The following is a 23,853-nucleotide window of genomic DNA, read 5'->3' as shown; positions in this document are numbered from 1 at the left end:
AAGTTTCCATGACTCACTCTTTAAAATCCATATATTTTTTAATGTATTAATATTTTTTCCACTGGTATTATTGACGTTTATTTGATCTTAAATGTATAACAGACCACTTATAATATAAATCCTAATCAGATTCTCATGTTAAAAATTTCAAGAAAATGCATATACAGTACATCCCCATTTATCCGACCATCGTTGATCCGGATCAGATTTGCACATTGAAAAAAAAAAAAACTCGACACATGCAGATGACGTGCATCAGCTGACAAACATCATGGCGTACTTCAGAGCGTCAGCCCGACACCACTCCAGCTGAAGTGATTCATGATAAAGCGTTTGCATCACCGTGCTTCATTCAAACGCCACACGTATTTGTATCAGAATACAGTGGATCAATTCTTTGTTAAGAAACAATGTGAAAACAGTAAGTCTGTTTATTTAACGTCTTGTTTTGTTTATATTACCACGATTTCCGGTTTTCCGGATTGCCTTTGGTCCCAGTTAGTCTGGATAAACGAGGCTACACTGTAATTCCAAATGAAGCAGTCAGTCAGTGTAATATATCAGAATGAATTTAATGGGTTTACTGGTCCATCTCTCATTTATATTGCATAAATTACTGTAATGTTTTCGGATTCAAAATAATAAACATGGCGTTTACAGGACTTCAAGGGGTAGAGGGGAGATTTACGCTCCCACGTACACATTATTTCAAGAGTTTATGCTTATCTTAAAATGGTCTATTTTTACTTATCTTCCTCAAGGCGGTAGCTAAAACCCCGAAATCACCTTTGCGTACGCCACTATTCTCAATATACATTTTGTTCCTATACAGGATGGTCCAAAAGTAGCCATCGAGACCGTACTGATCAACTCATTGCATTTTATATTATTTCTCATTGTTATCCATCAGGTAGACTGTTTCTTTATTAGTTGTTCTTAATGTGTTCTTATTTACGTCTTAAGCTCGGAAGAACCGAAGCAAATAAACCCATAAACTAGAATGTTATACTTGATCAATGCAGGGATATATATACCTACTTTTGAGCCGCATGTATTAATCGGACAATTCTGTAAGTACTTCACTTCGAAATTACAACCAATGAATAACATATTGCACTCCCAAGAATAATACTGTCACAACTAAAATAGCTTTTAAATAGCTTTTTAATTAATTTTTAGTGATGTATTCTGAACTGTCACAAGAATACATTTTTTGATTGAGCAAAAGGAAGCAATAGACTAACAGAACTGGGCGCAAGGTTTACCCTCAGGAAGACACTTCTGAGTATTGTTTAACTTTACCCCCCCCCCCAAAGAAAAAACAACAGTATTTTTTAAACTTGCCATTTTATAAGAATTCTAATTTATAAAACTGAAAATGACTTTTTAACTCTTGAACCATCCGATGGATCTCGATTAAATTTTCAGCATAGGTAAGGTTCTGGCCTGGGATGGTTTTTATGATTTCACTATCACGGTGGAGCTTAGGGGAGAGACATTTAAAAATGATCGAAATGACCTATAGTAATGCTGAATTCACAGTTTTCGGAGCCACTCAGACGAAAGTAACACTTCCGATCCCATTTAAATCTAAATTCAGCTCCCATTTGCCCTTTATGTTTAAAATAAAACTTATTCTCCCCGTGCGAAGAACGGGCAGTCTCCTAGTATTTTATAAGAATACATATCGCCTGGCTGCACACCGAAATCCTTAAATAATTACAAAAAAAATATTACATTTAGTTTAGAATGCTTGGTGAGCAAACTAAAAAATAAATGTAAAGAAGTAGAATATTTAATTAAGTACATTTTTTTTACGATAGTATACACACGAGCCGAAGGGTCGTTTGGAACAACTAGTACATACAAAGCCCAGAAGTGAAGGAGCTGTAGTTGAGGAACAGGCTGTTAAGACATAGGATTAGGGATTTACGTATCGACTTTTAGATTTATATAAAAAACACCCGAGATATTGAAGTTCATTGAAATTTAGAATTCAATTTTTCCATCCGATGCAATATCCTTTAATCGAAGAGAAAATTCAACTCTATTAGGTATATGTACCTACTAATCGTTCACGTTATGTGTGTGTAATATCAAGCTACGATTGCTTTTACTATTCGAACTTTTCCATCCATCGCAACAGCATGATCCCCCCTCCTCCTCTCCCATCCTCCGTCAGCAAAACACTACTATCCGTTAAATCGATAGCATGAATATCTCCTTTCCCCTTCTGTTCTCAACTTGCTTTCTCAAACAAACCGACGTCAACACGTTTCCATGGGAACAGTCATTTTCCGCGCTAAAATAGAAGCGACGGTGACCTCTGTTCGTTCAGGTGGCAATCCAAGTTGCCTCACGCTCATTCTGGATTCTGCACTTTGTGGGGGCATCAACGAATTTCTGGTGGACGATTTCCAAGTTGCCTTTCGCAAACATCCCGTCCTGTTTCTAACGTTATTTTGTTTCTATCATAATAATTGCAACAGCTACGAGCACAAGACAGAAAGCATCGTTTCGCAGATTTAACCTAACAGATTGTCATAGCATATAAAAATGAAATATTTCAGTTTTACGTCCCAGGGTTATGCCAAGTAGGCTAAAGGAGACTGTGATGAAGAGAAATGAATGCAATGGTGCAATGAATTAAATGGAAGGAAACGAGAGAGCCCCGAGGAAACCCAGGAGCATAGTGTTTGTCCAACTCAAAGTTCACTTGGCGCGAGCTGGGATCGAACGAAGGACCCCACGCACCAGGGGTGAGTGTTTTACTACTGGGCCACCGCGGTTAATCAATATATTTTGCATATATAATAATAATTTTATGAAGCCAATTGCCACACAGACAAAACACAATCATATACGCAATTTTCATGAATAACATCATGGGCTTCCTGTCTGTGGACTGAAGTGTTACTACTATAAATGATTACGGTTGCTAATTACCGAGAAGTGACAGCTAATTAATCAGGAAACAAATGAATTTGCAAATGAATCCCGCATTCTTCACAGAGACACGCACAATCAATCAATTATAAATTAATTGCTACTATGTAGCAGTAAGAATGAAAAATAGCATGAAACGTGTTCGCGCCATCTGATACATGGCACAATATGCGATATACGTGGAAGATTCCTAAATTTTCTATTAAAAAAAAAAAAATCCTGGTGCTACAGCCCAGGAAAGATATAGGACTAGCCTGATATTACTTGTTCAATTCGGTACACTGTGAAAACAAGTGAAGTCATCACAACCATAAGAATATAGTTAAACTTGTGTGGCCATACAATTCACAAAATTTTAATTGCGCATTTTCAAAACTAGATAAAAAGAAAAAATGTCACTGTAATTAGGTTGATTTGCCACTTCCGGTTTGATTAACTTCTCTACCAACGAATTCGATTTCTAATTTAAACCTCTATATCAGCGTTTCCCAACCGCTGTGCCGCGAGGAAATCGAAACAAATTAATTCTATAGGAACCAAATTCCAAGGTATAGGGGCAATGTATTTTTGTATTTCACTTTACTATGAACCTCTACTCTATTATAAATCTACAATTTTAAGTTTTATACTGTGTTACTTTTCTGTACATTTTTAATGTTGAAAAACATATTGTCATGACCATTATTGCTTCTTTATTGTTGCAGACTATTTCGTAACTTGAAATTTTAACATATAATTCAATAAATTCAACAAAGCAAACATGCATACCAATTACCACACATTTGTGTTTTAAAAGTATAGGAGATTTGTTTATTTGTTCGTTATTTACTGATCTTCCCTTTTAGTGAAAGGTTAGATACAGTTTTCGAAAGAGAAAGTGGATTTTTAAAAACCCGAGTCCTATATTTCATTGCAATTGTTTTCTATTTTAAAATTAGAATGAAAAATAAGCATAATGATTTACCACGGGGCAAAATGAGTGATCGAGCTCTTTTTCTCTGTAAGAAGGAGATCAGTAATCACATAAAAATACCATGGTATTTTATATTTACAAATAATAAGTATATATATATATATATATATATATATATATATATATATATATATATATATATATATATATATATATGGGTGTGCCGCGAGAATTCAAGTTACACCTGTAGTGTGCCGCAACTTGAAAAAAGGTTGGGAAACGCTGCTCTATATCCTGTCCTGAAACTGTGATCCATCAAGTTAGAGATTTTTTTGTCTTCCAGATGGACGAACATTGTAAATTTGCAAAACTCTTTAAAAATGCAAATACAGATCTGGTTTCACTGAATGCAATTTCCCCAAGTCATCGTATAATACCTAAAGCTCAGGGCCGGATTTAGGGGGTGCACCGGTCTTTGTAAATATACACTATCTAAAATTAGAAGCTAGCAGTGAAGATAGCAACACTTTTATAAGGATTCTGTACGATATAAATACTGTATTCATCATATTCCAAGTGTCCATGATTAAAGAAATTTTTGATCTATAGCACCATGCTAATTTATATACTGAAATTATACCGACAGAAAGCACCCGTGGCTCAGTAAAGCGATGGTTTTGCATTGGGAAAGTCGTGAGTTCACTCCCGAGACCAGACAGTGAGCAATTCCAGGACAAATTCCTCATTCACACCACAGATGCCTAAAGGCATTAGAAAATTCGAACTTAATTCAACTGTACTGAGTTATCGGTGCACCCCTGGTGAGAAATTCTGGATCCGACCCTGCTAAAGCTAATATACCAAAAACAAGGAAGGCACTAAACAATAAAAAAAGAACATAACGCTATCAAGATAATACAGCACTTTTACTATTCAATACCGAACCACTTAAAAAGTGAGGAAAGAATACTTCCGGTAGTGAATGTCACCCAGCACAAGGTAGCAGGAAGTTGCTGAGCCCAATCATAATGTAAGTCATCCGCTCACATTACAAAAGCCTAACCCAACACAAGCACCGGACGAGGCATGACGGAGCATGTCCTACACTTCTACAATCTACACCTGGATGAGAGAAACGAAAAGGAGTACGGGAAGTAGGGGAGAAAGTCTTCCAGAACATGCAAACTGAAAACCACTACTAATTTTCAGCTGAAGAGCCAATTGTAAGCGCAGGGAGAATGAAGAATTTCTCGCTTCGATGAGCCCTCAAAACACTTGCTATTTCCTGTCAAGAACCGGGTTACTAGTGACATCTGTCGTCTGATCTTGGAATATTCCGTTGCAATATCCGGTCGCGGGTGCGGAAATTCAACGGTTCTTGCCTGAAATAAGCAGGAAATTCTCAACTTTTGGTTAATTCAATACTCCTACTGTACACCATATGGACAATACCTCAACATTCAACAGGAATTTGAGACAATAGTTTTTAAACGCTACTGAATCAACCAGCAAAAAAGCAATGTAACGGAGAAATGATGTAATCGTTTAGTTCTTGATAATCGGTTGCAAGTTCAAGCATGCACAAATGCCCATGAAATATATTCCGTTACAAAGTAAATCTCGAGAATAGTGACAAATTTGAATTAAATAGAAATCCACATGCATATATTAGTTTCGCGACATCTCATAACCAAAAGATAATTTTAAAAGGATTTAAAACAAAACTAACGGTAAAATAAATCCCTAAACAAGATGAAAATTGTTTTAAAAACTAAAACAAAATACAATAGCTTATGCATGACTAAAAAAGTATAGGGACATCCTCATATACTATCACTTGATAAATTCTTCAAATCTGACATAACATTTTCAAATATTAAATAATGATATATTTACACATATTACATATGAGTACTGAAGAATTTATGAACTGATTGTATATGACAAACTTAATTACCTCTGCTCCCTCTGAATCTCTATAATTATTATTATTGACAAGGTAGAATTCCGTGCAAACATATTTTATTCGACTGCTATATTTTAAGATGAAAACTAAGCTACTATTCATATAGCTACAGGAACATAAGTGAGGAGGAACGCGGGTGGAGGCAGTTACCCCACTTCCAAAAAATATCCATGGCATCCCTCCACTTAAAAATTACAATGGGCAAAGATACACAAGGAGAACGGGGTGATATGTCCCCCAACCTTTTCAGATCCAGTTTTACCTCAGCATAACTACGAATATTGGAATGACTATTGGGGTTTGGAGAGACTTACGAATAGGGAAGAAAAAAAGTTTATACCAGTGAATACTGTATACGAAACAGGTTTTACAGTACCAAATCATAAGAAACAGCACAATTTTAGTTCCTCTGAACTGGAAATGTGAAATTTTAAAAAAGATCAACATATTCTGTAAGTACATAAATTTACACTTGCGAGTTCTGACTGATAAGTTTGTAAGCAATGACATTTAGGAACATTAAGCTAAAATGTAATTTTAAAACTGTTTTTCGTTATCTTTTTTTAGATAAATCGAGAGAATGGCAATTTTTTTTACAGCGTTGTCAAGGTATTATTTCTGTTTAATTGACTGATCTACATTGTTTTATATTAGCTTTTACTGTTGTGTACATATTTTTCACTGTTCACTTATTTACTATTATTATTATTATTATTCCTATTACTATCATTAGTATTATTATTCCACGTAATATTTGGTCCCACGAGGACGGTTTCGATTAATAGTGTACTTCTCTTTTTCTTAGGAGTCTTACAGAAAAAAAAAGTTCTATTCTATGCGCCTGTTTTTATTTTTTAAGGTTTGTATATATTTTTCTCTATTCTTGATTAACTCCGTCCTTCACGGTTCTCTCGTGCCAACCTGAAACAAGTTACTTCACCTCCCAACATCCTGAGATAAAAGAAATGAAAAAAAAAAAATAATCAAGGTCTTGTGCCCCATTCTCGCTCTGTTCCAAGTACCACAATAACAACAAGTCAATTTCAGAAGCACTCAAGCGGTCGTTTCGTGCAGTAACGCCCCGGGGCACTTTTCTTTAAAAAAGTACTCACGCACTCCTATCTGTTATATACTTAAAGCTAGCGCTATGGTTTCAGAAGCCGTAGGCTCATCGCCGCCGAAATAAAAAGAATACCATCGGATCGTATTCTGTAGGAGATAATCTAATCGAGATTAGTACAACCTACTTCCCGCTAGAGTTGCCAGTTTCGAATCAGGGTTCCCTTGGGATTAGGCACCCAGTGACATGGTGGCTCTATGGTGGGATGCTCACATCTGGTGCGACGGATCCCTGGTTCGATAAACGCCAATGCAAATTTATGGTGGACATCATCTGATCTTCATCATGGGATCTTCCGGTTCCTTCCACATTCTCGCTCCCCGAGTGTCACAATTCACTTCCAATAATCAGTCTAAAGAACACAGACCTGAGATAAAACTAGAAATTTCATCTCATTTCCGACTCATGCTAATTTCGACAGGCACTCACCCGAGTTCAACATACCCACTGAGGCTTTCGATCATTCGGACTCAGGCTTTGACTTGCTATTAACTTCTAGCGCTCATACACACGCGTACCCACTCTCAATCAGTGTTTCTTCCACACACATTTTTTGGGGGGAGGGTGCATTGCCCTCCCCCGCAGGAGATCAAAATAATATAATAAACAAAAGAGTACCAGCAGTGCCCTCGGACCATTGTTTCTGAAAGAAACACTGCTCTCAATTAGTTACATAGAGGCAGAACTCTTGATATCTTCCCACCTTCTACTAGGCCTAGCCGAAGTCAGTCTTTTCTACATTAACTATGTAGGATACATGTCCCTCCAGGGTCTTGAATTACACGAAGTTACATTATCATAGTTGCTCTGCCATTATTGGTATGTAACTTGCCGCAACTGAAAACTTTCCATGCACCATGGTCTTCAGCTATCCTCTGTCTTCACGTACGATTTTTGTTTTGAAACCACCCATCAACTGTAGCAATCTTCGCCATCTCCCTCTCTTTCCAGCCACCTACCCTCTAGCATGTTCCATCAAGACAGTTCCTTCGCAGCTAATGTTTCAAACAGTTTGTTTCTCTTTTCAATTACATCTAAAATTGTTGTTTTCTCTCATTAGTTTCAACACCCTCTCATTCATTCTGCCCCCGAGCCCAGCTAATTCTCTTCATTCTTCTTCATATCCACATTTTAAAAGCTTCCAGGTCTATTTTCATCACTTCAGCATAATGCCCATACAGTACAATATTCCATAATAATCTTTGATTTTTTATCATCTCTTTATTCATAATCTATAGTAGTCTGAAACGCTATTTCTGTAATTTTTCAGCATGCCAAACTTACGTTATACACACACTGTTCTGCACTTGTACTTTTGAAGAAAAAAAAAGCACGGAAGAGGTTTGTTATGTTTTTCTAAACACTACCAGACACAAAATATCGTTCAAGATAGTCGCCAACTATGACACATGAATTTTACATAGATTCTCACTCATTACTCCCTGATAGGACATCTTGCAAAACTACGTGTCATATTCGATGCCTCTATAAGAGAAACTGCAGATCATTTTATAAAATGAGATATTTCTTCCCCTTTTCACTTTACCTCATAGACTGTTCATTTTTTAAATGCCATCACATCAAAGACAACATAGATATAGAACGCAGGGTTGCCAACCGTCCCGATTCTGTCGGGACTGTACCGATTTCTGACTTATTTGTCCCGCGTCCCGCCCGGACACTCGTCGGGACACACATTGTCAAAATTTATCGATTTTCGAAGTTAATTAATATTTTATTGGGCCAAAAGATTTTGTATGATGACAGCCAAAGAATAACACTTGGTTTTAGTAATATCTTTTGTCAGTAATCCCTTAACAATGATATGCATTCATTTGTGATTAAAAAAAAAAACTATATATTTTTCTCTCTAAACTTTGGCCGTATTAAATAAATTGCAGTTGTTTTGGTTTGAATTTGATGCATATATTGCCATAGTGATAAGCAGTGGGCGGGAAAATAAAATAAAAAAAAAAATGTGTCGCATTCATCAGGTTCGTGTTATTCAGCTGATTATTTACATTGTTTTCAACGACTCTGTATTTGTAGTTGTCTCCGGGGGGTCTCTAACACTGATTGTCCCGTCCCGATTTTCTCTTAAGGAAAGTTGGCAACCCTGATAGAACGTTAAATATTGGCAAAAAAAAAAAAAAGTGATGTTATATTGGAAACTCTGTAATTTGTAAGAGTTCGATGTTTTGAAATCAAATGAAGTCTCAATTTAACGTCCCATGATTGTGCCGGTTAGGCTAAGAAGCGGGGGGGGGGGCGGATGATTAAAGGCAAGTCAATGATGGAAGAACTGGTAGAATAAAAATGTGGGAGGAAACGAGCGTACCCCGAGAAAACAAGAACACAAGAGTTAGATGTTTTTAATACATTAAATAGGGGGAAAAGGGAAGTGGCTTCAGAATGATTTCGCAATTATTAACCTTTCTATATACTGGCATTTGCCACGGCGACATTTCACTGTGTTAATAGGCCTCATCCCGGCGAAATTAAAATACCGCTAATTTTACAGTAATCATGTGATATCTTCAAATAGATAAAAGATAATCGAAATGTGGAACAAGAACGCTCTAGACAATATAATTTTACATGAGATACCATTATCACGACTCACTTATCTGCTTTCGATTTCGAGCCATTTTGAAAATCGGCATTTAATTTCGCGTTTCTAAACAGCTGAAAACGGAAAGCCACTAGGTGACTTGTGATAACGGTACCTCACGCAAAATAATATTGTCTAGGGCGCTCTTGTTCCGTATTTCAATTATCTTTTATCTATTTGAAAATACCACACACATAATTACTGTAAAATTAGTGGTATTTTAATTTCGCCGGGATGAGGCCTATTCGCCATATTTGTGACAACTGTGAAAAATGAAGGAACAAGCGCAAGTAGAGAATCAATCAATCGTCCATCTTTCTTTTTCTTTACGCAACGACCGGAAGACCTACATGAAGAATAAATCAGGTACTACTCATCCACGCAATTCTTAACACGAACACAACGTCAGTGCTATAAGACTGAAGGCCGAGTCAACTTCTAAATTCGATAAGAGTCCCTTGCACGTGACTTCCTGAACGAACGTCTCATTCGTTGTAGACGATGATGATGAATATACTGACAAAGATGATTCGATTGTCTGTTTTGCATACATTATATGAATAATAGCTAATAACGATGGAGATTTAACATGAAACAAACTGCTCACATGTAGCATTGTATGGATAACATGAAATGAGCTATATTGATTTTTGAAGTTATATTATTTCCTAAAATATGCATGTTTCGTAGTTTTTGTTGAACTACGTCCAACAGCATATATTACAGCAGATCAATTATCATCAATCATTAAACTGCTGCAAGGTTTCTTGCAATTATGCAATTACCTTTGTCTGTCCTGAATATTATTTCAAGTGTTCTTCAAGGCCGTTCATAAGACCTGCCTCTAATATTTTATTTATATTACATACATACAGAAATCAATACTAACATTTCTTCGAGTAATTCATAGTACTTAGACTATAGCAGGGTCAACAAGAGATGGTCTCTGAAGTTTCGTACCACATGCGGAGGGAAAATTCATTCCCTACTTTGGTACTAATGTTACCAATCACGGTCACTGTCTCGCACCATTAATTAAATTGTCATAAAATTTCGCGACAGACCCTATGAGACCGCATGACACGTCAATGTGTCGCGACGGACTAACTGACACTTAAAAAATATTAACGCTGGGCAACAAAGTTGGCTGAAACTTACATTTGTTCCTGGAGTCCTATTTTCATACCTTAGCGTACAGTTTGCACGGGTTTCTCTTTCCTATAGTTTCCCAGTTCCAGATTCATTGATAATATATTCCGAGTGGTTAGGTAACCTATGTAACTACTAGGTAAGGTGGGTTGCAGCACCACAGAAGAAAAAAAAATCCTCGCCACAAAGGAAACCCGTTATAATGGATCAATTAATTCTCAACTTCGAATGAAACTTTAATGTATACTGAAATGCCACTAATCTGTTTAGAAATTAATCTGTTTAGGAAACACCGACATTTTTAGCTGATTTAATGGGTAACCTTTCACCTTTCCCGAAATAACTGAGCCCCATGTTTGAGCTCTATACAGAGATGTAAGGATAGCCCACACTTAGATTTTTTTTTTTAAATAAATATGTTCGGTGTTCTAGTTAACACTGACTTCAACAATGGAAGTACTTATAGGAAAAAATTGAGTGTTGTGAAGATACGTCGTCTTAACAGCGCAGTCATTCGGCCTAGCGGCCCAGCTATAAGCTTTATGAAGCCTAGAGGTCTGTTCAAGCCTCGCTCAAGGTGAGAATGAAAAACATGCAAAGAAGCATATTTCGAATTTAACTTATTCACATGGACTGGGAGCAACTAATGATCTCCCTTTAAATAAATAAATAAATAAATACACTCGGCTATATATTAAATCGGTTCAATCAACTGGATCAAACCTGGCACAGCAGACCTTGACCTGCGTGTGAAATAATATTGGTTCCTAAGTTACGAGACCCTCAATGTAGAGTGTGAACTTACTGCACTTTTCGCAATACATTTGTGATAAAGATTTGCTCCTTAAAAATTCGTGAAAAACTATTTCTTTTCTACAATTCGAAAATTTATAGTAGTTTGCTAGCTTCTTCCGCGAGAGCAATTCGACTCAATTTTGGTTCAGTAATAAAGGAAAAAAAATAAATAAGCAGTCATTTTTTTTTTACGTCGAATACGAAGTAGCTTTTAACTAAAAGCTACGCGTAAGTTAAACATTTAAAAATGCAAATCAGTTTGATTCCTTTAAAAAAAAATACGGAAGTATATTTTATACTAACTACAAATTGGCGGCGAGTTTATTATTATTCCCTTAATAGCAAAATGTCCGTTCTTCGCACGAAAAAAAAAAAAGGTTTCATTTTCGGCATAAAAGGTCTTGGAAACTGACACTACTAAATTAAGGGACCCCCAAAATTATGAATTCGAAACTAATATATATATATATATATCTTCATCTCAGCGACCCCGAGAACTATTGATTCAACACTAATATTGGTAGAAACCCTCTAATCCGTCACCTATGAGACTGGGGGTATGGTCGGAATGCGAAAAAAGGTCGGATTATCAGAAAATACAGAGAAATACGAATTTATACTAAATAAACAATCTCAGAATTAAAAAATGACTGTATTGTTCTCTACAGTAAAAACAAACGAACAGTGAGCACTGAAAACTGCACAGTACAGTACAGAAAAAACACAATGGAAGAAATTATAACAAGAACTGACGGAGCACTAAAACGGATATGCGGTAACAGCAAGTAGACAATACCGCAACGGCAGTAAACAATAATGGTCCTCGTGAGTCGGTACAAATTCGGGTCGAACACATCGATCAACCAGAGTGACGGTCCAGCCGAGGACAGACGAGAGGTGTTCTACTGTATCTGTCACCTCCTTCCCATCCACCCTAGGGGTGTTCGCACAACATTTCTTTCGAGACTAATTCGCGTGTATATATTCAGAAAGGAGTTTACATACCGAGTTACACCTTCGTAACATGACGAATCAGTGAGATACTCTACTTTTTGTATAAATTTTAAATAACCTTTTTCCCCATTGCAATCACCAGCTCCTCCCCGTTATTATATATAACTACGGTCTCTTCGGTAAAGGAGACAGACCATAATTAATGGAAGTGAATGATTATGAAAGAAACAATGGAACCAAAAAGTAGGAGGAAGCGAGGGAATCCGGATAAAACCCAAGGACAAGGTGTTGTTCACCACGAACTCATATGACGTGGGATCGAACCAGTGACCGCTGGTACCAGAGATGAGATACACCCATACTCCCAACATTCAGAAACAGAAATTGGTAGGTACTCAAGTCACAGAGTTAGCTTAACCAGATCTGCAGTTCTAGATGCGACGTTGCAAGAGGATGTATACAATACTTCACGGTACAAACCGCAGGGGAGGGGGGAATTACAGAAGTTGACACATACCGCACCGCGTATCAACATAAAACAGCCGTCCGGATGTTACGTCATTATCTTGGTGATATTTTAGCTTAGAAATATAAACGATAAACACATGATTTTAGCCTGGAAAAATTTCGAAAGCAGTACTATTCATAAACGCCCTTTTTTGGAAATCAAAATCTTAACGAATAGCCACAATACAATAGTTTTCACTCTCTTGATTCACATTACGTTTCTTGGAAGCTTTTTTCTTAGTTTGAAGACGCCTTTGCCGCAAACCTTTTGAATGGCTTCCTGAGAAAGTAAGCCAAAAGCCGTCTTGAGAAAACATCACTGAACACGTGGTAACGACGCACAAAAAAAAAAAAAAAAAAAAAAAAAAAAAAAAAACTTTAAAAAAGAACACTCTCGCTCTCTCTTTAGCCAATGTACACAGCCAGGCTTTGTTCTGTGACCTCAACGTCCTTGGTCTAACAACCCGCGCCAAGAGTCTCTTGACTGTGCAAGAACACTACGTCATGCTTGGGGAATGTCCGGTAGGGAACGATTCACATATAAACACAGTGAGGAAAAAGAGATATCTTAAACAGGACTTAATTTTTCAATAAACTACAAATGAACAAAGAGCCTTTGAGTTTTACTGTTTGTATATTTAAGGGACCCATATCCTAACCATTTTCGTATATGGTTGCATTGTGAAACTGCTACCGAAATAGAAAACTCCAGATTGTTTACTTCAATCTACAAGAAAGATCCTCCTCAGTTTTTGTGAGCGACGGTATTCGTGTAATTTTACCTTTGTTACTAGAATCTGAAGAGTATTTCTGCTCGAACTAGTTAATTTTGAGTTTCACGCCCTTTCAGCAGCGAAGTTATATGAGACGGGACCTACCGAATAACGTGGAATCCGAACTAAATGCGCTCCCGCCGGAAATCTGCTCGAACTAGATCTTCATCCAAAGTTTATCCCACTTGCATCATGTACAGGCAACACTACTACAGATATTACTAAATGTATTTTCAACTTTCCTCCCATGACCAAATAACTACTTTTTGTACTACCTATTACAGCAGTTTTTTAAACCACATTTCTCGCTTTAAATTTTCCACTTTTCTTAACCCTAGGAACCTCAGTGCGAGGGGGGTTCCTTTAACTCTCAAGTTTTGTCCCTTGAACCTTTGCTGAATTACCTACAATATTTCATTGCCTACAACATAATTTGTCCTATAACTCAATTGACTGCAGCAATAAAATCTTACTGCAGCTACTTAATGACTCCGACATTGAAAAAAAAACTATTGTCCCGTCTCGATTTTTTAAAAGTTTGCAACCCTGCTGTGACTTCCTGTAGATACACTTTCTCAATAGGACTATATTTGTTTAACAAGGAAATGAATGATGTAGCATGAAAACTTGATCCTACACTTCATCTGTACTCTTTTCTCTTATAAAAACAATCTAGTTCGATCATTTATTTCTGAAAATATAGGTGGAAGTATTTTACAATTACTTATCGTTTTTTTTTTTTTCGGATGCACCAAAATAATACTAGTTCAACATTACATAAACGTAGTGGCCTGTAGTATTGGACCCCTATCCTAAAGTTTGGATCCCCTCCGAACATAAATATCTGCATGCGCGCCTGGGTTCATTCATCATTACTAAAGATGCCGGAAATTATGAGGTCGCGAGAAGAGCTGATTCAGGACAACAGGAGGATCACGTTACGGCATCTGACGGCAGCTCCGGTACTTGGAAGGAGCTTCTAGGAGGCCGTCGCTTCGCTTCAGACAACGAGGTGAAACACTTCGTGGCAACGCAGCTGAACACGCACGGACAGGATTTTTTCCGAGGAAGAAATCTTCCAACTCATTCCACGATGTGACAAGTGCCTAAACCGATGTGGAAACTATCCTGAAAAACAACTTAATGTATGTGCTATCTATTTGTTGCATTGTTTGTATGAAATCGTGTATAGCCTACACGTTTCACTGCAGACTTTGTAACCTTACTTTCCGACCACCCCTCCTATTTCACAAAATTTTAAAAACTTAAATCATGTAAAACAGTGCTTTAGATATAATGGGTGAACTAACGTTGCCTACAAACACTAACGAAACTTCTCGACTCGAAAAGGAGACGGAATTGTTTTAAGAATTAAAAATTTACAGGGTGTCCGAGAAGTCCTTCCCTGATTACAGAAATTGATAAGTCAGGCTAGAAATAAGATAGAAATATGAAACTGGTGTTGAATTGTTTACAAACTATAAAAGTTTTGGTCTCATCAGTACACTTCCACATGAGCACCCTTGGTAGCACATCTAGGCGATATTCAATTTCCATCCACACATTACCCAACATCACTGGAGGGATCGATGCAACGACTGTGGTTATTCGTTGCTGCAGGGTTTCAACATCTGGTACACGTGTTCGGTAGACCTCATCCTTGACATAACCCCATAAAAAGAAGTCTAATGGGATTATGTCAGGAGAGCGTGGAGGCCAAGCTGTTGGTCCATCACGACCAATCCATCGCTTCTTACTTACGTACTACAAACCTAAAACAAACAAAACTGAGACTTGGTAAAACAGAACAAACCTAACATACAAAAAGTTTTATAGTTTGTAAACAATTCAACACCAGTTTCATATTTCTATCTTATTTCTAGCCTGACTTATCAATTTCTGAATTCAGGGAAGGACTTCTCGGACACCCTGTACTTCTCATATCGTGGGCAACACAAAGTGATATTCGCGCGAGATTTCGATGTTGATTGCAGTGTGGTTAGTCACAGTTCAAGCACAGAACCACTGTCGCTACTTGACTATGACAATTAAATAAATACCTATTTGTAACCGATCCTCCATCGTGTGACTACCATGTATTTCCTTCCCTTCGTGACAAACTTCTTACAAACCTTGACTACAGCTAAACGTTCCTTCTTTTAGATGGATTACAAAATGACACGAACACACCTTTCGGAGTACCTAACAAAACACAAGGTCGATATCAGGTCTCTAATCGCTGCGACGTCTTTTGTGTAGGTCAACGCTCCGCCGCCTCGACGCCGATGGTGGCGCAACATCAACGTCAGCGGGCTTTTCCTTGTCCCTCATCTTCCTGCTACTACGGTACATTTTGGGGAAAAATAGGAAAACTGATATCCCAGATCTTAAGCACGCAATACCTCTTTTTCAATGATCTATACACTCCTAGTAATAAGATCGTTAGCAGCACGCTAGTGGCAAACGGAAATGGCAAACTCGGCTACTTTAAACCTATCAAAAGAAAATCACAGCTGATTGTATCAACAAAGAAATGACCCATATTGACGGACAGGGTTTAATCACTTCCAGGTATTTCCATTTAAATTATTCTCCATACGTGAGACAATCTCTCAAAATGTCTTACACCTTAAAGATAAAGGTGAACGAAAGTGAATAGTAACAGAAAGCCATGCTGAGAGGAAACAAAAAAAAATCCAGTTTAACGTCCCAGTTATGCCATTTCGGCCAAGGGAGACTATTAAAGCAAGTGAATCATGGAAGAATTTGTGGAATGAAAAATGGGAGGAAACTGGAGTATCACGGAAACCATGTCCACCACAAACTTACATAGCTGTGGATCGAACCAGGGACCCGCGCACCAGAGGCAAGTGTTCTACCACTGAGCCAACTTTCTCCTGTATGTTTAATTTCGAAATTTTGGGGATTCCGGCCTCAGTGGACATTCCATGGGGTGTAGAACAATATAAAGAACTTTGAATTGCTACTCAGCTATTTACAAGAACTGAGTTAGCAACCGTGGACGCACGTAACATTTAAACTGTGGGCTCATTAAAATTGTGGACGGGCCTGTCTGGGGAGTAACGATGCTTTAGTAGTAAAATACCTCTGATGCGGGGAGTCTAGTTCGATTCTAGGTTATGCCGTGTGTTGGATGTAGTGCCCGTGGATTTTTCTCCTACATTCTCATCCCACCATGTTTCACAGGAAAACTTTATGAAATCTTTACGTACCACGGTTATGCCGGTTAGGCTAAAGGAGACTGTGATGAGAGATTAGTGAAATGGTGAAATGAAGAAAATGGGAGGAAACGGGAGAGCCCCAAGAAAGCCCAGAGCACGGTGTTTGTCCACAAGGTCCACACGGCGCGACCATGTTTCACAGGGTTCCCAACTGATTTTAAGGAACAGTCCCTTATTTTATGACTTTGTCCCGCGTCCCGGGAAGCTTCAATACGGGACGGCAAAAGCCTCGTATTTTGCCCAAATGACAAATTTTCACACAACGACTTTAAAGCCCGCAATTTTTAATGAGTCGTCATGAATGTGGGCAGTAAAGGTACATGCTATTTCAGGAAAGCTCTGAGTTTCCAAATTTATTTAAGGTCGTACCCTTTTTCCTAAGCATCTCACACTCAAATTCATTTCTGGAAAATTTTCTCACATATGAATTTGAAATGGACTAACACAAAAAACAGGTGTTCTGCCCAGTTAATGAAAACTGAACTTACAATAGCAATCAACTGTTCGACTTTAAGCTGCAATAAGAGTTTTGACAGCCTAATTAAAAATCCAAACTTGAGAAAGATTATAAGAGCAGTTAAGTCAAGCATGAAGTATTTTTTTTATTAAAAAAAAAAAGATTAAATAGCTTAAATCCAATATTTTAAAAGTAATATTTACCTATTTTTTTCCATAATAACTTTGTATTAGTTCATACTTTTGTATTTCTTTCAGTCCAAAATGATTACTATTTTTATTTGATGCCTGGCTCAATTTTTTTTTTTTTTTTTTTTTTTTTTATACCACTAGATCATATCAAAACCTTTCCCGTAATACTTATTGAAACTCGTCAACTTGTCCCTTATTTTGACTATTTTTATTTGGCAACCCTGATTTTTCATAATCATCATTCTCCTTTAGCCTACACAGGGTAGAACGATTGGACACTAAATTCAAAGATTTCCTTTAAGAAACTCCACTGTATTTTTGTAACGAACTTATTAATGCCGCTTTGGTATGTTTGAAAACCATAAGCGATACAGAAAAAGGCGCCAAAAACGCTTCACGGACGCATCACATCGTTTGTTCATTATTCTATAGAAGAAGAAAAAAAAAGTGAGTCAAAGAAAAAGACGAGCGTTTTTCAAGGGCAAAGATTGTGAACCTCGATGTGAAGGAACAAAAGAATAAGCTATGTTGCCAACTAACTACATTTCTCTGTCTTGTCTGTCTGTTTCTCTCTCCCACTCACTGTTTATCGCCTGTGGGTAACTCACGAATTTTGGACCACAAAGCATTCACTTTCACAAACAGAATAACTAAAGACTTCGATCCAAAATAACCAACACAAGCAGCAAGTACACTGTTGCCAATTATTTATATTATCAACACACAAAGAGAATAGTAAATTTATGTACTTAATTTTGCGCACACCAAATTGCCTCGAGATTTGCAATGCTAGATTAAATTAGTTTGCTTGTCCAGTGTACAATATTTATCTACGTTACGTGAAACTGAATCTAGAGTTTAACATGGAATCATACTTATCGTCCCAACATTTACTGGAGTGCTTTTTTTTTTTTTTAATTATAATATTCAAGGGAGACTGATGATGAGGGATCATAGCACTGGAATAGCAGAGTTCCGGCAAAGCCACGCATACGATATTTACCTCAAACCCCACTTGGCGGGACCTGAACTGGAACCAAGGACCTCACGCGCCATGTGAGCTCTCTAGTATTAACCCTTTCAATTTCTGGTTTTGGGGTAAACTACAGACTTTCAGTCAAGCAGCTTCAAGCAAGGGTGTAAATAAGGGCCCCGCAGATCCCGCATTGCGGGAGGGCCCCCAAATAGTGAAGTGGGACGTAAAGGAGCCCCACTCCACGCTGTTTGCGGGAGGGCCCCCAAGCCTTTAGTTATGTAACTGGCTATAAGCATCATCCCTATTTATCCTAGGATCATGGTTCGTACCTCATTCTCCTCAGAATATAAAAGCTTTTCAAACAGTACCATTCACATTTTCCTATCATGCCTCAGAGGCGGGAAACAGAAGTCGGATTTTTTTTATTTATATTATTATTATTATTATTATTTTTTTGTTGAAATTTTGAGTTCCTCCGAACCCCCTGTGTTAACGCATATATCTCAAAATCAACTGAAAAATCAGTCTTTTATGGGCGAAAAACTTCAGCGATTTTGCATAGGAAACGCGCACACATGTTTTACCCATAAAACAAAATTGACACAGCCAATCGTCGAGAAATTCGAAATTGGATTCGGATAAGAAAATACATGGAATCCATACCATATACCCTAGGATCCACTGCACATTTTTTTTTCTGTGTAACTGAAAGAATACTTCCTCCTGGACCGTTGTTTTAATCTGAACAATTTCCGGAATATGCACATAGAACAGGCAGCAGAGTCATGTGTACACTTCGTGAAGGAGTTAACGTTTCTATTGCGTGATACTATCTCAATATTGAAACCGGAAGTAGCAGCCGCTTTTAGCAGATAAATAATGGGAATAAAATTTACTCGAATTGTTGAATAGACTCCAAGAAACTTTTGTCAATATGTATCATCGTTTTTACTCCATCGCGATCAACCATCTGGTCGATTTCTTCCACTTTGAAAACAAGTGGCTCAGTGGTAGAGCGTTCTCCGGTGCTTGGGGTCCTTGGTTCGATCCTGGCTCGCGCCGTGTGGACTTTGTGGTGAACACCGTGCTCGTGGGTTTGCCCGGGGTTCTCCCGTTTCCTCCCACTTTCATTCCACCATTTCATTCATTTCTCATCATCACTGTCTCATTTAGCCTAACCGGCATAACCGTGCCCAAGATTTCATTTTTTTCTTCAACCGTTCTAAAAGGATTTCATCTCACTTGGCAACACTGCTTCCTACTCTCAACAAAAATTATGGAAAATATTATAGACAACTATACAGTATATGGGAAAAGTCTGAATACCAATCCCTCCCAAGCCCTCTCTTGTAGAGGTGGTCTCTCTAGGAATTATCCTCCTCGAGTTCAAACAAGCCTGAGAGACTTTCAGGTATTCGGGGTCCATCCACCATCCATCCCCTGCTGCTACCTGCATGAAACCGACTGAATACGACCAATGTTATTCTCGTCCCCAAACGCCTCCTAATGCGATCATTATTCTGCCTTCTCTTTTCTGGGCCCCTCCCATAATAGTCTACAAAAGGGACCGTTTTTCCTAACGTTCCAAAACTTTTGTTATCAACAACTCTGCACTAACTGTATCTTTATACTGGTATCGGTGAAGTGTTATCCGAAACCGTGAATAGAAATTTTTCATTCTTCCTTTATAGTTTGGTAATAAATTATGAGATATTAAAATAAGATCCGTCCGAGGGCTGGTGGAAAACATTCTGCACCAACTATTATGGATAATGACGCTACTATTCCGATATTATAAAATTCAGAAGAATAGATTTTTTCGTGTTTAAATTATCTTTGTTTAAGCCTATTCATTTTCATTTTACAGCAGTTTGACGAAATGTCTCAGAAACCGCTGTTCGGAATGCGCCTACAGTTGCTTCGGGCGACACAAATCGCTTTCTTACTATAGTTTTCATGTGCTGGAACAAAAAAGAATTCATTACTTGTCATTAATTCCATATTTTTACGAAAAAAAATTATTCTGTATTCTTAACGGGCACTTGCATCGTGTATGTAAAGATTGGTGCAACGATATATTGTTTTATGCAATTCATTGATGGCCTCTGGTAAACAAATAGTCATCACTCACCAAATCATTCGATCTTCTAAAAGCTCTCGTTGTCATATTCACGGTGCAGTGGCGGATCAAGCGGGCGTCCCCCCCCCCGAAGAGAACAGTTTTTATTTTATATATAAATAAAACCCATCCCAGAGTTTGGAGGTCTTAAAAGTAGCTCTAAGTAGCAGTATTACAACCTACGCACCCCCCACTCCCACCAGAAGTCCGTCCTGGATCCGTCCGTCACGATGTAACCGAAGCAATCATTCGCTTGGCAGCACATGTCGAACTAACGACTTTTCTGCTTTTGGGCTCACTCTAAAACACTCACGACGTGAATTGCTATTTGTTTTAGTGGTGGACACAAAAAAACCGGTTCTTCGGTTGTCGGTTTTTAGAAAACCGAAACAGGTTTTTGAAAATTTAAAAAAAAACTCTGTTTTATCCAAAAACCTACTTGGTTTTTCACCAGATCCGGTTTTCGTTTTCTTCCAAAATGTTGTTTCTAACCAGAATAGGGTTTCGTTGTTCTCCGGAACAGAACAGTTTCCACAGAAATAGTTATGTCTTTACTAAAACTTTTCACCGAAGCCAGTTTCGTGAAAACCGAAACCGGTTTTGGAGTCTTTTCGGATTTCGGTTTCTAGAAACCGATTTCCGGTTTTTATAAGAAAAACCGGTTTGGCCCATCCCTAATTTGTTTCACGTTCGCATGAATACATCAAGTTTCGTCCCCTACAACGAAGTACTCACTTTGGTTGAATTTTCTGAGTATTTCTTGACACCTATTGATACGAGCCTGTTCTGGAGCTTCGGTCAAGTTGTGTGGGATTTTACCGCTTGAAAGTTTCCGAATGTTCAGGTGATCATGCAAAATCTTATACACTGTCTATCATTAAATCATGCCTTAATCTCACAATATGTCATCGATCTATCTATCTCAATCATTCACGCAATGTCAACATTACTGGCGACAGCAGACGTGGATGGACGATCTTCACGAAATTCATTGAGACATGGATAATCATGCTGGAATTTAGAAAAAATCTACACAGTCCTGTTGGATGGTACATCTCCAAAAAGCCAAATGAAGTCGCACTATATATTGTGTTAAGGCAGGTACTGCCTCATTGCTATTTAGCGTAGGATCATGGTTCACACCTCTTTCTTCCACAATTGAGCTACCTTTCCAACGGTACGACTCGCTTGTTTGTATTATACACCTGAAACGGGAAAATCGGGTTTTGATTTTTTTTTTTTTCAAAAATTTTGCGCCACTCTGGCCCGGGCCTGGGTTGACGCAGGTATCTCAAAATCACTTTAAAAAAAAAAACGTAGCTATATACGCAATCTGTATGCAAAATTTTAATATATCTTGAAAACTACGGCCAGAAAAAGATTTGAAAATTGATTCAGAAAAAAAAAAACAGAAAAAAAAAGAAATGTGATGTCACCCCCCGCCCCATGTGGCGTCACAAAGTTTACAATCTGATTCCAAAACGCATCTGTGCTGCTCCTTAGTCCATATCTGATTTGACGAATAATAATGATAAAACGGCGTAAACGCTTGTTATAGGACATAAATAAGCGATTAAAGATAACACTGCATTATGGTACGAAAACGTACCACGGATCGTAAAAGGGTTAAAGACAATTTAAACAAAGAAAGTACTACTCTTCCGAATTTTACAATAGTAGAACACTGGCGCCACTAAATAGTAGTTTGTAGAAAATTTTCAAGTAGCCCTCGTATACTCAGGGGAGACCACAGAATCGTGAAAGGTAGCTCGCAGTAAGCTGTGTCATACTGCATATATCCATCACTATTATTTGTTTAAAATTTCGTCTAGTGAATAAATAAGTAGGTCCTTCAGTGATTTCTGAAATTACACATAGCTCTTCAATCCTAAAAAGATAACAGAAGGAAGCTGGGTGGATTGGATTACGAGTTAAGAGGCATAATCACTGGGAAATTAAAATACCGTTAATTTTTCTATGTGATATCTTCAAATAGATGAGAGATAATCGAAATGTGGAGCAAGAGCGCCATAGACAATATTTTGCATGAGGTACCGTTATCACGAGTCACCTAGTAGCTTTCCGTTTGCAGCCATTTAGAAACGCGAAAATGCCGATTTTCTTAATGGCTGGAAATCAAAAACTGATAAGTGAATCGTGATAACGGTATCTCATGTAAAATAATATTGTCTAGCGAGCGCTCGTTCCATTTTTCGATTATCCTTTATCTATTTAAAGATATCACAATTACTGTAAAATTAGCTGTATTTTAATTTCGCCGTGATGGAGTCTCTTAAACGTTCCTTTTCAGGACTAAAGCTATGAAAACTGGACGATTTCCCACCGGGAAATGAACCCGGGATTACGCAATTTTCACAACAGTCCATCTCTAATAATCTCTCTCCATGATGCATGAAGAAGGCACACACAAATTGAAACTAAAATTGCTATTCAATTCAATTTTCTTCCATACCTAATGTCCAACAGAAATTGAGCTTCCGTTGTGATTTGAACCGGGTCCCGCACAAGAACGAGAATGCTTCAGCTTCATGATCTCAGTAGTATGTAACAAGTGGAAAAGAACTAAAACTAACAGCCGTTCCGAACATTAGCATTACCGTAGAACTAGCTAGAAATCATTGAAATTGCCAAATTACTAGTTTGGAAAGCTTACTACCAGCGTTTCCATTTTTTTTTTTAAAGCAAATATTATAAAGCCTTCGCCGAGCAGTTTAATGTTCTGCTATTTTTGAGAACGCCCGTAACCTAGCCAAACACACCCAATTTGTTCTACTAATGAGAGGAGTTCTCACGCACGGCCTGAAAAACGGCTGTGAGGCATGCAACGACACTCGTTTGCTTCAAGACCCTCGCGCGCCTCGGCTTTTCCCAATTGGGATTCCAGATGGGATTTTTTTTCTTTAATGCACGCCGTTACTGGTAAACGCATTGGGTGAGGTTCACTTCGCCCAACATTTTAAAGCATATCCTATCCTAGCCTTCGCTATCTCCTAACCAAAGTTCAAACAGGAACTCTGAAAGAACTAGCGCTCATGCCATAGGTAAATAGTGCCACATCTGGGTAATTGCGATTATTTATAGACTTGTTTAGCGTCCCAAGACTATGCCCTTTA

The 23,853-nt window shown here is 37.9% G+C and overlaps 1 protein-coding gene across 8 annotated transcripts in view; it reads right to left on the bottom strand.

Moving 5' to 3' along the window:
• LOC145669547 (protein brain tumor-like) overlaps window positions 1-23,853 on the bottom strand; it is a 229,349-nt gene that overhangs the window by 14,070 nt on the left and 191,426 nt on the right. The gene's annotated exons all lie outside the window — the stretch shown is intronic.

Source organism: Thermobia domestica, chromosome 14 (assembly GCF_964235325.1).
Source record: "Thermobia domestica chromosome 14, izTheDome1.hap1.1, whole genome shotgun sequence".
Lineage (NCBI taxonomy): Eukaryota > Metazoa > Arthropoda > Insecta > Zygentoma > Lepismatidae > Thermobia > Thermobia domestica.
Note: the sequence above shows the minus strand (reverse complement) of the source record. Positions and strands in the feature narration are given on the sequence as shown.